This window comes from Nerophis ophidion, linkage group LG04 (assembly GCF_033978795.1).
Source record: "Nerophis ophidion isolate RoL-2023_Sa linkage group LG04, RoL_Noph_v1.0, whole genome shotgun sequence".
Lineage (NCBI taxonomy): Eukaryota > Metazoa > Chordata > Actinopteri > Syngnathiformes > Syngnathidae > Nerophis > Nerophis ophidion.
The window spans coordinates 75,518,600-75,532,174 of NC_084614.1; the positions used below are offsets into that span (position 1 = coordinate 75,518,600).

The 13,575-nt window shown below is 40.0% G+C and overlaps 1 protein-coding gene across 3 annotated transcripts in view; it reads right to left on the bottom strand.

The window, feature by feature from the left end:
• Nucleotides 1-13,283, bottom strand: part of LOC133551890 (G protein-activated inward rectifier potassium channel 2-like) — a 32,437-nt gene extending 19,154 nt beyond the window's left edge. For 2 of the 3 annotated variants that reach the window (XR_009806579.1, XM_061899073.1), the window contains exon 1: nucleotides 12,330-13,282. The gene's annotated coding sequence lies outside the window, so the exon portion shown is untranslated. Of the gene's footprint in view, nucleotides 1-12,329 lie in introns of all 3 variants that reach the window. The other variant, XM_061899074.1, reaches the window with a different exon arrangement.
• Nucleotides 13,284-13,575: the final 292 nt, after the last annotated feature.

The window sequence follows — 13,575 nt, forward strand, 5'->3', positions numbered from 1 at the left end:
AACAGATGGATGGATTAAAAATGCATGGGAATGTTTTATATTTTGAACATTATTTCTAACACTGTGATTACAAGTGGAATTATTCATTACTTATCGTGTTAAGCAATGTCAGCTCAGATTTATCCGAGAGCCAGGTGCAGTCATCAAAAGAGCCACATCTGGCTCTAGAGCCATAGGTTCCCTACCCCTGGTCTACAGGCTCTTCTTCACTCTTTCCTGTGTCTCCCTCTCGCAGACAAGCAGGCGCACCTTCTTCCACACGTCACATACTCTCACCTCATACGTCACATACGTATGCACCCTCGCCCAGCAGAGAGGTAGCAGACTGGGTAACATTAGCTGTGATGCTAACGTCGCCGTTCGAGAGAAAGAAGGTGTGAATCTGGTAACAAATGAAGGAAGACTTCATTCCCAATAAAAACAGCATTGTTTCCATGGTCTGGCGGTGGTTCGGCTTCAAGTGGGAATATGTCGAACAGACAACTGTAATTTGTCAAGTGTGGGGGGGAAAAGTGTTGCTATAAAAAGTAGCATTACTGCTAATTTGTAGCATCATTTGAAAAGTCACTCGCTAGAGATTGAAGAGAATTTAATAACCTTAGTAACATACCACATAGTGATGGACGAATACTATTTGCTACTTACGTATAAAATACTACACGGTCTAGCTCCAGCCTATCTTGCCGATTGTATTGTACCATATGTCCCGGCAAGAAATCTGCGTTCAAAAGACTCCGGCTTATTGGTGATTCCTAAAGCCCAAAAAAAGTCTGCGGGCTATAGAGCGTTTTCCGTTCGGGCTCCAGTACTCTGGAATGCCCTCCCGGTAACAGTTCGAGATGCTACCTCAGTAGAAACATTTAAGTCTCACCTTAAAACTCATCTGTATACTCTAGCCTTTAAATAGACCTCCTTTTTAGACCAGTTGATCTGCCGCTTCTTTTCTTTCTCCTATGTCCCCCCCTCCCTTGTGGAGGGGGTCCGGTCCGATGACCATGGATGAAGTACTGGATGTCCAGAGTCGGGACCCAGGATGGACCGCTCGCCTGTGTATCGGTTGGGGACATCTCTACGCTGCTGATCCGCCTCCGCTTGAGATGGTTTCCTGTGGACGGGACTCTCGCTGCTGTCTTGGATCCGCTTTGAACTGAACTCTCGCGGCTGTGGATTGAACTTTCACAGTATCATGTTAGACCCGCTCGACATCCATTGCTTTCGGGTTGCCCACATCTGAGGTCCTCTCCAAGGTTTCTCATAGTCAGCATTGTCACTGGCGTCCCACTGGATGTGAATTCTCCCTGCCCACTGGGTGTGAGTTTTCCTTGCCCTTTTGTGGGTTCTTCCGAGGATGTTGTAGTCGTAATGATTTGTGCAGTCCTTTGAGACATTTGTGATTTGGGGCTATATAAATAAACATTGATTGATTGATTGATTGATTGATTGACATCTCTACGCTGCTGATCCGCCTCCGCTTGAGATGGTTTCCTGTGGACGGGACTCTGGCTGCTGTCTTGGATCCGCTTTGAACTGAACTCTCACGGCTGTGTTGGAGCCACTATGGATTGAACTTTCACAGTATCATGTTAGACCCGCTCGACATCCATTGCTTTCGGTCCCCTAGAGGGGGGGGGGGTTGCCCACATTTGAGGTCCTCTCCAAGGTTTCTCATAGTCAGCATTGTCACTGGCGTCCCACTGGATGTGAGTTTTCCTTGCCCTTTTGTGGGTTCTTCCGAGGATGTTGTAGTCGTAATGATTCGTGCAGTCCTTTGAGACATTTGTGATTTGGGGCTATATAAATAAACATTGATTGATTGATTGTTGATTTCTTATTATGCAGCTCATTTTTATTTGACACTTAAAATGTCTCTGACAATCTTGCACTTTCTGTTTTGGAAATGACTTGAATGTTCGTGCCATTGCTTAATAACTTTAATGAATACACTTTTGGTCAATTGACTTAGTTGCGATTTCCCTCTCTGCATGAAAGTTTTAAAGGCCTACTGAAAGCCACTACTAGCCACCACGCAGTCTGATAGTTTATATATCAATGATGAAATATTAACATTGCAACACATGCCAATACGGCCGCGTTAGTTTACTAAAGTGCAATTTTAAATTTCCCGGGAGTTTCGTCTTGAAAACGTCGTGTAATGATGACGTGTACGCGTGACGTCACGGGTTTTTAGGAAGTACGAGCGCTACGCACACACACACAGCTAAAAGTCGTCTGCTTTAACCACATAATTACACAGTATTTTGGACATCTGTGTTGCTGAATCTTTTGCAATTTGTTCAAGTAATAATGGAGAAGTCAAAGTAGAAAGGTGGAGTTGGGAAGATTTAGCCTTTAGCCACACAAACACACGGTGATTCCTTGTTTGAAATTCCCGGAGGTGAAACTTTCCTATGGATCACAGCGCGGTCAAGCCAACATGGATCCCAAACACATGTCAACCAGCAGGTTTCGGTGAGAAAATTGTGGTTAAAAAGTCAGTTCTTACCGGAGAAAAGCTGAGCTTGTGTCGTCCATAAAGCTGCCGTCGACTCGCCTGAGACACTGCTCGTCAACACCCGAATGTGGACACACCCCTCCGACTATCAGGTACTATTAAACTCACTGTTAGAGCCAAATACACTTTCTGTCTGTCAAATTGATGACGTCACTAAAGGGGTTGGGTCCAAGGCCAAGTGCCTGGCTATTTAGGGAGGAGTCGGGATCTTGCCCAGGTGTTGCTGAGTAGAGGCGCAACAGTTTTTGACTGTGCCAGGCTAGTGTTTGTTTGCTCCCGTGTATTTTCTGTTTTTGTACAAAGTGTGTTATATAAATGTGACTTTATGATCCATCCATCCATCTTCTTCCGCTTATCCGAGGTCGGGTCGCGGGGGCAGCAGCCTAAGCAGGGAAGCCCAGAATTCCCTCTCCCCAGCCACTTCGTCTAGCTCTTCCCGGGGGATCCCGAGGCGTTCCCAGGCAAGCCGGGAGACATAGTCTTCCCAACGTGTCCTGGGTCTTCCCCGTGGCCTCCTACCGGTTGGACGTGCCCTAAACACCTCCCTAGGGAGGCGTTCGGGTGGCATCCTGACCAGATGCCCGAACCACCTCACCTGGCTCCTCTCGATGTGGAGGAGCAGCGGCTTTACTTTGAGTTCCTCCCGGATGACAGAGCTTCTCACCCTATCTCTAAGGGAGAGACCCAAACTCATTTGGGCCGCTTGTACCCGTGATCTTATCCTTTCGGTCATGACCCAAAGCTCATGACCATAGGTGAGGATGGGAACGTAGATCGACCGGTAAATTGAGAGCTTTGCCTTCCGGCTCAGCTCCTTCTTCACCACAACGGATCGATACAACGTCCGCATTACTGAAGACGCCGCACCGATCCGCCTGTCGATCTCACGATCCACTCTTCCCCCACTCGTGAACAAGACTCCTAGGTACTTGAACTCCTCCACTTGGGGCAGGGTCTCCTCCTCAACCCGGAGATGGCACTCCACCCTTTTCCGGGAGAGAACCATGGACTCGGATTTGGAGGTGCTGATTCTCATTCCGGCCGCTTCACACTCGGCTGCGAACCGATCCAGTGAGAGCTGAAGATCCCGGTCAGATGAAGCCATCAGGACCACATCATCTGCAAAAAGCAGAGACCTAATCCTGCAGCCACCAAACCGGAACCCCTCAACGCCTTGACTGCGCCTAGAAATTCTGTCCATAAAAGTTACGAACAGAATCGGTGACAAAGGACAGCCTTGGCGGAGTCCAACCCTCACTGGAAACGTGTCTGACTTACTGCCGGCAATGCGGACCAAGCTCTGGCACTGATCGTACAGGGATCGGACTGCCACAATAAGACCCATACTCTCTGAGCACTCCCCACAGGACTTCCCGAGGGACACGGTCGAATGCCTTCTCCAAGTCCACAAAGCACATGTAGACTGGTTGGGCAAACTCCCATGCACCTTAAGAACCCTGCCGAGAGTATAGAGCTGGTCCACAGTTCAACGACCAGGACGAAAACCACACTGTTCCTCCTGAATCCGAGGTTCGACTATCCGACGTAGCCTCCTCTCCAGTACACCTGAATAAACCTTACCGGGAAGGCTGAGGAGTGTGATCCCACGATAGTTGGAACACACCCTCCGGTCCCCCTTCTTAAAGAGAGGAACCACCACCCCGGTCTGCCAATCCAGAGGTACCGCCCCCGATGTCCACGCGATGCTGCAGAGTCTTGTCAACCAAGACAGCCCCACAGCATCCAGAGCCTTAAGGAACTTTAAGTGACTTTATGATATTAAATATTTTTGTTAAACATGGACACAATTTTGGACATCAATTATTAGCCGGCTGCACACGTCTGAACTAGTTTCATTTATATTCGGCAACCAGTAGCAGTAATAGAATCGGACTTTACCGCTACACTCATTTAAACACTAGCAACACAACAGAAAGATAAGGGATTTCCCAGAATTATCCTAGTAAATGTGTCTAAAAATATCGGAATACGTCCCAATGGCTTCACGGTGGCAGAGGGGTTAGTGCGTCTGCCTCGCAATACGAAGTTCCTGCAGTCCTGGGTTCAAATCCAGGCTCGGGATCTTTCTGTGTGGAGTTTGCATGTTCTCCCCGTGACTGTGTGGGTTCTTTCCGGGTACTCCGGCTTCCTCCCACTTCCAAAGACATGCACCTGGGGATAGGTTGATTGGCAACACTAAATTGGCCCTAGTGTGGGAATGTTGTCTGTCTATCTGTGTTGGCTCTGTGATGAGGTGGCGACTTGTCCAGGGTGTACCCCGCCTTCCGCCCGATTGTAGCTGAGATAGGCGCCAGCGACCCCGAAAGGGAATAAGCGGTAGAAAATGGATGGACGGATGGACGTCCCAATGCTATCGCGTTTAGTTTTTTTAGTCCGTCGCTATCAATATCCTCAAACACAAATTTTTCATCCTCGCTCAAATTAATGGGGAAATTGTCGTTTTCTCGGTCCGAATAACTGTTTTTTTTTTTTGGGGAGACTCCCATTAAAAACAATGTGAATATGTGAGGAGCCATCAAACATGTGACGTCATCGTCTGCGACTTCCCGTAAAGGCCAGGCTTTTTCAGGAAGTACCAAAATCGGCGATTTTCTCTCCTAAATCCTTACAGTGAAAATATATGCAATATGGCGAAATGATCAAGTATGAAACATAGAACGGACCTGCTATCCCCGTTTAAATAAGAAAATCTCATTTCAGTAGGCCTTTAAATGTAGAATATATGAATGCAGTATGAAGAAGAATGTTTTAATGAAGACACATAGAATCATCATACTGCTGTGATTATATGTATCGAGTGTTCATTCAAGGCCAGGGCAAAATATCGGAATATATATCGTACTGGCCTAAAAATATCAAGATATTAAAAAAAGGCCATATCGCCCAGCCCTAATATGCATATATATATATATATATATATACATATATATATATATATATACATATATATATATATGTATACACAGTGGGGCAAACAAGTATTTAGTCAGCCAGCGATTGTGCAAGTTCTCCCACTTAAAATGATGACAGAGGTCTGTAATTTTCATCATAGGTACACTTCAACTGTGAGAGACAGAATGTGAAAAAAAAATCCAGGAATTCACATTGTAGGAATTTTAAAGAATTTATCTGTAAATGATGGTGGAAAATAAGTATTTGGTCAACCATTCAAAGCTCTCACTGATGGAAGGAGGTTTTGGCTCAAAATCTCACGATACATGGCCCCATTCATTCTTTCCTTAACACGGATCAATCGTCCAGAAAAACAGCCCCAAAGCATGATGTTTCCACCCCCATGCTTCACAGTAGGTATGGTGTTCTTGGGATCCAACTCGGTATTCTTCTTCCTCCAAACACGACGAGTTGAGTTTATACCAAAAAGTTCTATTTTGGTTTCATCTGACCACATGACATTCTCCCAATCCTCTGCTGTATCATCCATGTATCCATTTTGGTATAAACTCAACTCGTCGTGTTTGGAGGAAGAAGATGACTGAGTTGCATCCCAAGAACACCATACCTACTGTGAAGCATGGGGGTGGAAACATCATGCTTGGGGGCTGTTTTTCTGGACGATTGATCCGTGTTAAGGAAAGAATGAATGGGGCCATGTATCGTGAGATTTTGAGCCAAAACCTCCTTCCATCAGTGAGAGCTTTGAATGGTTGACCAAATACTTATTTTACACCATAATTTACAAATAAATTCTTTAAAATTCCTACAATGTGATTTCCTGGATTTTTTTTTTCACTTTCCGTCTCTCACAGTTGAAGTGTACCTATGATGAAAATGACAGACCTCTGTCATCATTTTAAGTGGGAGAACTTGCACAATTGCTGCCTGACTAAATACTTTTTTGCCCCACTGTATATATATATATATATATATATATATATATATATATATATATATATATATATACACACACATACACACACACACACACACTATAGATTTTTGCAAACACAATGGGCGTCTTTGTGCCGTGCCATAAAACCTCCGACAGACCTGCTCGTGTTGGTTGCTAGGTTACCGTTGTTTATTTAGCAAACAGAAAAGAGGATTGTTTAAGCAGGTGTTGCACAATGGCTGCTTGCCGCCCTGCGATGGAGGCGTATTATTGTTATCATAAACAACCATTACTGTGTACCCCAGGTGGAAATATTGGCAAAATAAATGCACATTAGTTGACAATAAAACTGATGTTTTGGATTCAAAACAAAAGCATTTTGGGGAAGCTTTCCAATTGCAGGATTTTTATGTGAAATATTACTGCTTGTTTTTAAACGCAATATAAATGAGAACATATTAAATTTATCGTGCTATGAATCACACTTGTCAGCATTATTTATTATTGCGTTATTATTTTATGTTCTTTAAAATAAAATAAAGGAGGGCTGTCCTTCAAATTCTGCCTTTATGAAGATAATAATGCATATTTAATTCTCAATATTTTGATGAAAGCTGTCTTCAATATTCTGGAGGGTCAAAGGTGTATTTTGTCATTGGTCCAAAATAATAATAATAATAATAAAACAAATATTCCCAAACTATTCAATTTTTGATCTGTTGGGGTTTACTTGCATGTAAAAATAATGTTTGCTTGTATCATATTTATTTAAAAAATCAAAATAAAAAATCGATCTATACTCGTATCATATTTTATGTAAAAATTATCAACGTTTCATAGTCTATGTAATAGATTTTTATTCACGTCATATATTATGTAACAAATGTTCCATATATAATGTTCCCTTGTGTCATATTTCATGAAAAATAATGTTTATTTGCATATCTTATGTAAAAATAATAAATGTGATTTTTATCATGTAAAACTAATAAGTGTCACTAATATCATATTTAATGTAAAAAATAATCAATGTTTATTTCTACCATATAAAGTAAAAAATAATGTTTACTTGTGTGTTTTGCGTAAAAATATTGAATGTTACTTATATTTGAGGTAAAAATAATCTGTGTTACTTATATCATATTTAATGTAAACATAAACAATATTTAGTCGTACCATATTTTTGTAAAAAAAATAAACGTTTCATATTTTATTTAAAACATTCGAAACATATATACATACAAACATATTTTATTTGAAATATTTTACATAAACACATATTTTATTTGAAACGTTTTTATTCATATCATATTTTATGTCTTATATATAATGTAACATAATCCGTGTTACTTATATCATACTTAATGTAAACATAATCAATGTTTACTCGTATCATATTTTTGTAAAAAAGTAAATGTTTCATATTTTATTTAAAACATTTGAAACATAGATACATACAAACACATATCTCATTTGAAACATTTTATTTGAAATATTTTATATTTTACAGAAATATTTTTCATTTTACATATACACATAAACACATATTTTATTTGAAACATTTGTATTCATATCATATTTTATGTTTTATATATAATGTAACACAATCAATGTTCACTTCTATCATATATCATGAAAAATCATGTTTATTTGTATATTTTATGTAAAAAAAAATTGGTATTTATAATTTAAAAATAATAAGTGTTACTAATATCATATTTAATTTTAAAAAATCAATGTTTACATGTATTATATAATGTTAAAATAATGGTTACTTGTATATTTGGTGTGAAAATAATCAATGTTACTTATATGATGCTGCATGTGAAATAATGTTACTTGTTTCAAATGTAAACATAATCAATGTTTACTTGTATCATATAATGTTAAAATAATGTTTAATTGCATATTTTATGTAAAAAGAATAAAGGTGACTTTTTATCATACAAAAATAATGTTACTAATATCATATTTAATGCAAAAAAAATAATAATCAATGTTTACTTGTATTGTACATGTAAAAATGATGTTTACTTGTGTAAAGATAATAAATGTTACTTATATTTAAAGTAAAAATAATCAATGTTACTTATATGATGCTGCATGTCATTTTCTTTACTTTTATCATATTTAATGTAAAAAATAATCAATGTTTACACGTATCATGTAATGTAAAAATAATATGTGCTTGTCTATTTTGTATACAAATAATGTTACTTATATTTAGTGTAAAAATAATCAATGTTACTTATATGATGATGTATGTAAAATAATGAATGCTACTTATACTTAATGTAAAAAATAATCAATGTTACTTATATTATATTTAATGTACAAAATGATCAATGTTACTTATCATATTTCATGTAAACAATCAATGTTACTTATATGATGCTGTATGTAAAATAATAAATGTTGTTTATATCATATTTAATGTACCAAATAATCAATGTTACTTATATGATGCTGTATGTAAAATAATTAATGTTACTTATATCATACTTAATGTAGAAAACAATCAATGTTACTTATATGATTCGGTATGTAAAATAATGTTACTTATATCATTTAATGTAAACAATCAATGTTACTTATGATGCTGTACATAAAATAATAATGTCACGTATATCATACTTAATGTTAAAAATAATCCATGTTACTTGTATGATGCTGTATGTAAAATAAGAAATGTTGCTTATATCATATTTAATGTACCAAATAACAATGCTACTTATATGATGTGGTATATAAATTAATGTTACTTATCATATTTGATGAAAACAATAAATGTTACTTATATGATGCTGTATGTAAAATAAATAATGTTACTTATATCATACTGAATGTAAAACATAATCAATGTTACTTATATGATGCTGTATGCAAAATTATGTTTCTTATATCATATTTAATGTAAAAACAATCAATGTTACTTATATGATGCTGTATGTAAAATAATGTTACTTATACCATAAATAATGTAAACAATCAATGTTACTTATATGATGCCGTATGTAAAATAATAAATGTTGCTTATATTATATTTAATGTACCAAATAATCAATGTTACTTATATGATGTATGTAAAATAATGTTACTTATATCATATTTAATGTAAAAAAAATAATCAATGTTACTTATATGATGCTGTATGTAAAATAATAAATGTTGCTCATATCATATTTAATGTACAAAATAATCAATGTTACTTATTTGATGATGTATGTAAACAAAATAATGTGACTTTATATCATATTTAATGTACAAAATAATGTTACTTATATGATGCTGTATGCAAAATAATGTTACTTATCATATTTGATGTAAACAATCAATGTTACTTATATCGTACTTAATGTAAAAATAATCAATGTTACTTATATGATGCTGTATGTAGAATAATAAATGTTGCTTATCCATCCATCCATCCATTTTCTACCGCTTATTCCCTTCGGGGTCGCTGGTGCCTATCTCAGCTACAATCGCCCCTTCATTGCAGAAATGTTGCTTATATCATCCATCCATCCATTTTCTACCGCTTATTCCCTTTCCGGGTGGCGGGGGGCGCTGGCGCCTATCTCAGCTACAATCGGGCGGAAGGCGGGGTACACCCTGGACAAGTCGCCACCTCATGGCAGAAATGTTGCTTAATGTACAAAATAATATGATGCGGTATGCAAAAACAATGTTACTTATATTAAATGTCAACTTAATCAAGGCTGTATGTAAAACGACAAAATGTTACCTGCATCACCCATCCATCCATTTTCTAACGCTTATTCCCTTTTTTGGGGGCGCCGGCGCCTATCTCAGCTACAATCGGGCGGAAGGCGGGGTACGCCCTGGGCAAGTCCCCACCTCCTGGCAGAAATGTTGCTTAATGTACAAAATAATATGATGCGGTATGCAAAAACAATGTTACTTATATTAAATGTCAACTTAATCAAGGCTGTATGTAAAACGAGAAAACGTTACCTGCATCACCCATCCATCCATTTTCTACCGCTTATTCCCTTTTTTGGGGGCGCCGGCGCCTATCTCAGCTACAATCGGGCGGAAGGCGGGGTACACCCTGGACAAGTCGCCACCTCATGGCAGAAATGTTGCTTAATGTACAAAATAATATGATGCGGTATGCAAAAACAACGTTACTTATATTAAATGTCAACTTAATCAAGGCTGTATGTAAAACGACAAAATGTTACCTGCATCACCCATCCATCCATTTCTACCGCTTATTCCCTTTTTTGGGGTCGCGGGGGGGCGCCGGCGCCTATCTCAGCTACAATCGGGCGGAAAGCGGGGTACGCCCTGGACTAGTCGCCACCTCATGGCAGAAATGTTGCTTAATGTACAAAATAATATGATGCGGTATGCAAAAACAATGTTACTTATATTAAATGTCAACTTAATCAAGGCTGTATGTAAAACGACAAAACGTTACCTGCATCACCCATCCATCCATTTTCTACCGCTTATTCCCTTTTTTTGGGGTTGCGGGGGGCGCCGGCGCCTATCTCAGCTACAATCGGGCGGAAGGCGGGGTACACCCTAGACAAGTCGCCACCTCATGGCAGAAATGTTGCTTAATGTACAAAATAATATGATGCGGTATGCAAAAACAATGTTACTTATATTAAATGTCAACTTAACCAAGGCTGTATGTAAAACGACAAAATGTTACCTGCATCACCCATCCATCCATTTTCTATCGCTTATTCCCTTTTTTGGGGTCGCGGGGGGGCGCCGGCGCCTATCTCAGCTACAATCGGGCGGAAAGCGGGGTACGCCCTGGACAAGTCGCCACCTCATGGCAGAAATGTTGCTTAATGTACAAAATAATATGATGCGGTATGCAAAAACAATGTTACTTATATTAAATGTCAACTTAATCAAGGCTGTATGTAAAACGACAAAACGTTACCTGCATCACCCATCCATCCATTTTCTACCGCTTATTCCCTTTTTTGGGGTCGCGGGGGGCGCCGGCGCCTATCTCAGCTACAATCGGGCGGAAGGCGGGGTACGCCCTGGACAAGTCGCCACCTCATGGCAGAAATGTTGCTTAATGTACAAAATAATATGATGCGGTATGCAAAAACAATGTTACTTATATTAAATGTCAACTTAATCAAGGCTGTATGTAAAACGACAAAACGTTACCTGCATCACGCATCCATCCATTTTCTACCGCTTATTCCCTTTTTTGGGGTAGCGGGGGGCGCCGGCGCCTATCTCAGCTACAATCGGGCGGAAGGCGGGGTACGCCCTGGACAAGTCGCCACCTCATGGCAGAAATGTTGCTTAATGTACAAAATAATATGATGCGGTATGCAAAAACAATGTTACTTATATTAAATGTCAACTTACTCAAGGCTGTATGTGAAACGACAAAATGTTAATTGTAAACATAATCCATATTTGCTCGTGTCATATTTTTCATGTGAAAATGACTTATTGTTTTGTCGCTCACACCCTTGCCTCGCAGGGGTCAAAATATTAGGAACAGCTGCGTGGGCTAAGAAAAAAAAAAAAGATGAACGGGCGTGATTAGGATTTTTGTCTTCACGTCACCTCCATTGCAAGGGCAGGGTGTGCCTAATCAAAAGTCCAGTGAGTTTTTTTGGTGTGTTTTTTTTTCAAACTGTATATCGCAATGGCATATTAATAAAACAAAAAATGTTTGGGAGTTGCAACCGGGCGGTTGTCATGGCGACAGGAGGCAGGCGTTAATAGTCCTATGGTTATTAATACAGCTGGTACAATGTTGCGCCACACAAGGAGGCCGCGGCATTCCCCCCCCCCCCCCCCCCCCCCCTGATGACGTCACGGCGCGAAGACGACCATTTATGATGATTACGTCATACCGGAGGAGCGCTTAACATATGACGGCTGGCGGGAAACGTGGAGTGGACGACGGCGGCGGCGGCGGCGAAAAGTTCTCACCTGCAGCGAACGAAGGTCTTGCATGGTCTCCGTCCCGCCGCGTCAATGGTGGCACATCTTCACGGAGGTGGGGGGAAATCGACGTTTTCCTCCTCCTCCATCTTTCCTTCTTCCTGCTCAAGGGCTGGATGGACCTCCCACATCTTCCTCGCACACCATCATCATCATCATCATCATCCTCGTCCCTGATGGGAGAGAGAAAGCACGTCCGGATTCAAACCCTGAATTGGGAAATGGTGTTAGATGTAAATATAAACGGAATACAATGATTTGCAAATCTGCTACAAAGACAACATATTGGATGTTCAAACTGATAAACATTTTTGGTTGTTGTTGCAAATAATCATTAACTTTAGAATTTGATGCCAGCAACACGTGACAAAGAAGTTGAATTTTTTTTTTAATTAATACTGATCAAGTTGAGGAATGCTCATCAAACGCTTATTTGGAACATCCCACAGGTGTGCAGGCTAATTGGGAACAGGTGGGTGCCATGATTGGGTATGAAAACATCTCTCAGAAGAAAGGACGGGGCGAGGTACACCCCTTTGTCCGCAACTGCGTGAGCAAATTAGGCAAACAGTTTACAGTTGTGATCAAAATTATTCAACCCCCAAACACAATTTTGGTGTTTTAGCAAGTTGGACAATTATTCCGTATTTTGTTTATAGATGCATTAAATAGACAAATGCGACTTGAATTACAACATTACAATTTTCAACATACCAAACAGTGTCGTTTCTCTTAATAACTCATTGACAAAATGATTCAATCAATCAATCAATGTTTATTTATATAGCCCCAAATCACAAATGTCTCAAAGGACTGCACAAATCATTACGACTACGACATCCTCGGAAGAACCCACAAAAGGGCAAGGAAAATTCACATCCAGTGGGACGCCAGTGACAATGCTGACTATGAGAAACCTTGGAGAGGACCTCAGATGTGGGCAACCCCCCCCCCCCCCCCCCTCTAGGGGACCGAAAGCAATGGATGTCGAGCGGGTCTAACATGATACTGTGAAAGTTCAATCCATAGTGGCTCCAACACAGCCGCGAGAGTTCAGTTCAAAGCGGATCCAAGACAGCAGCGAGAGTCCCGTCCACAGGAAACCATCTCAAGCGGAGGCGGATCAGCAGCGTAGAGATGTCACCAACCGATACATCCTGGGTCTCGACTCTGGACAGCCAGTACTTCATCCATGGTCATCGGACCGGACCCCCTCCACAAGGGAGGGGGTGAC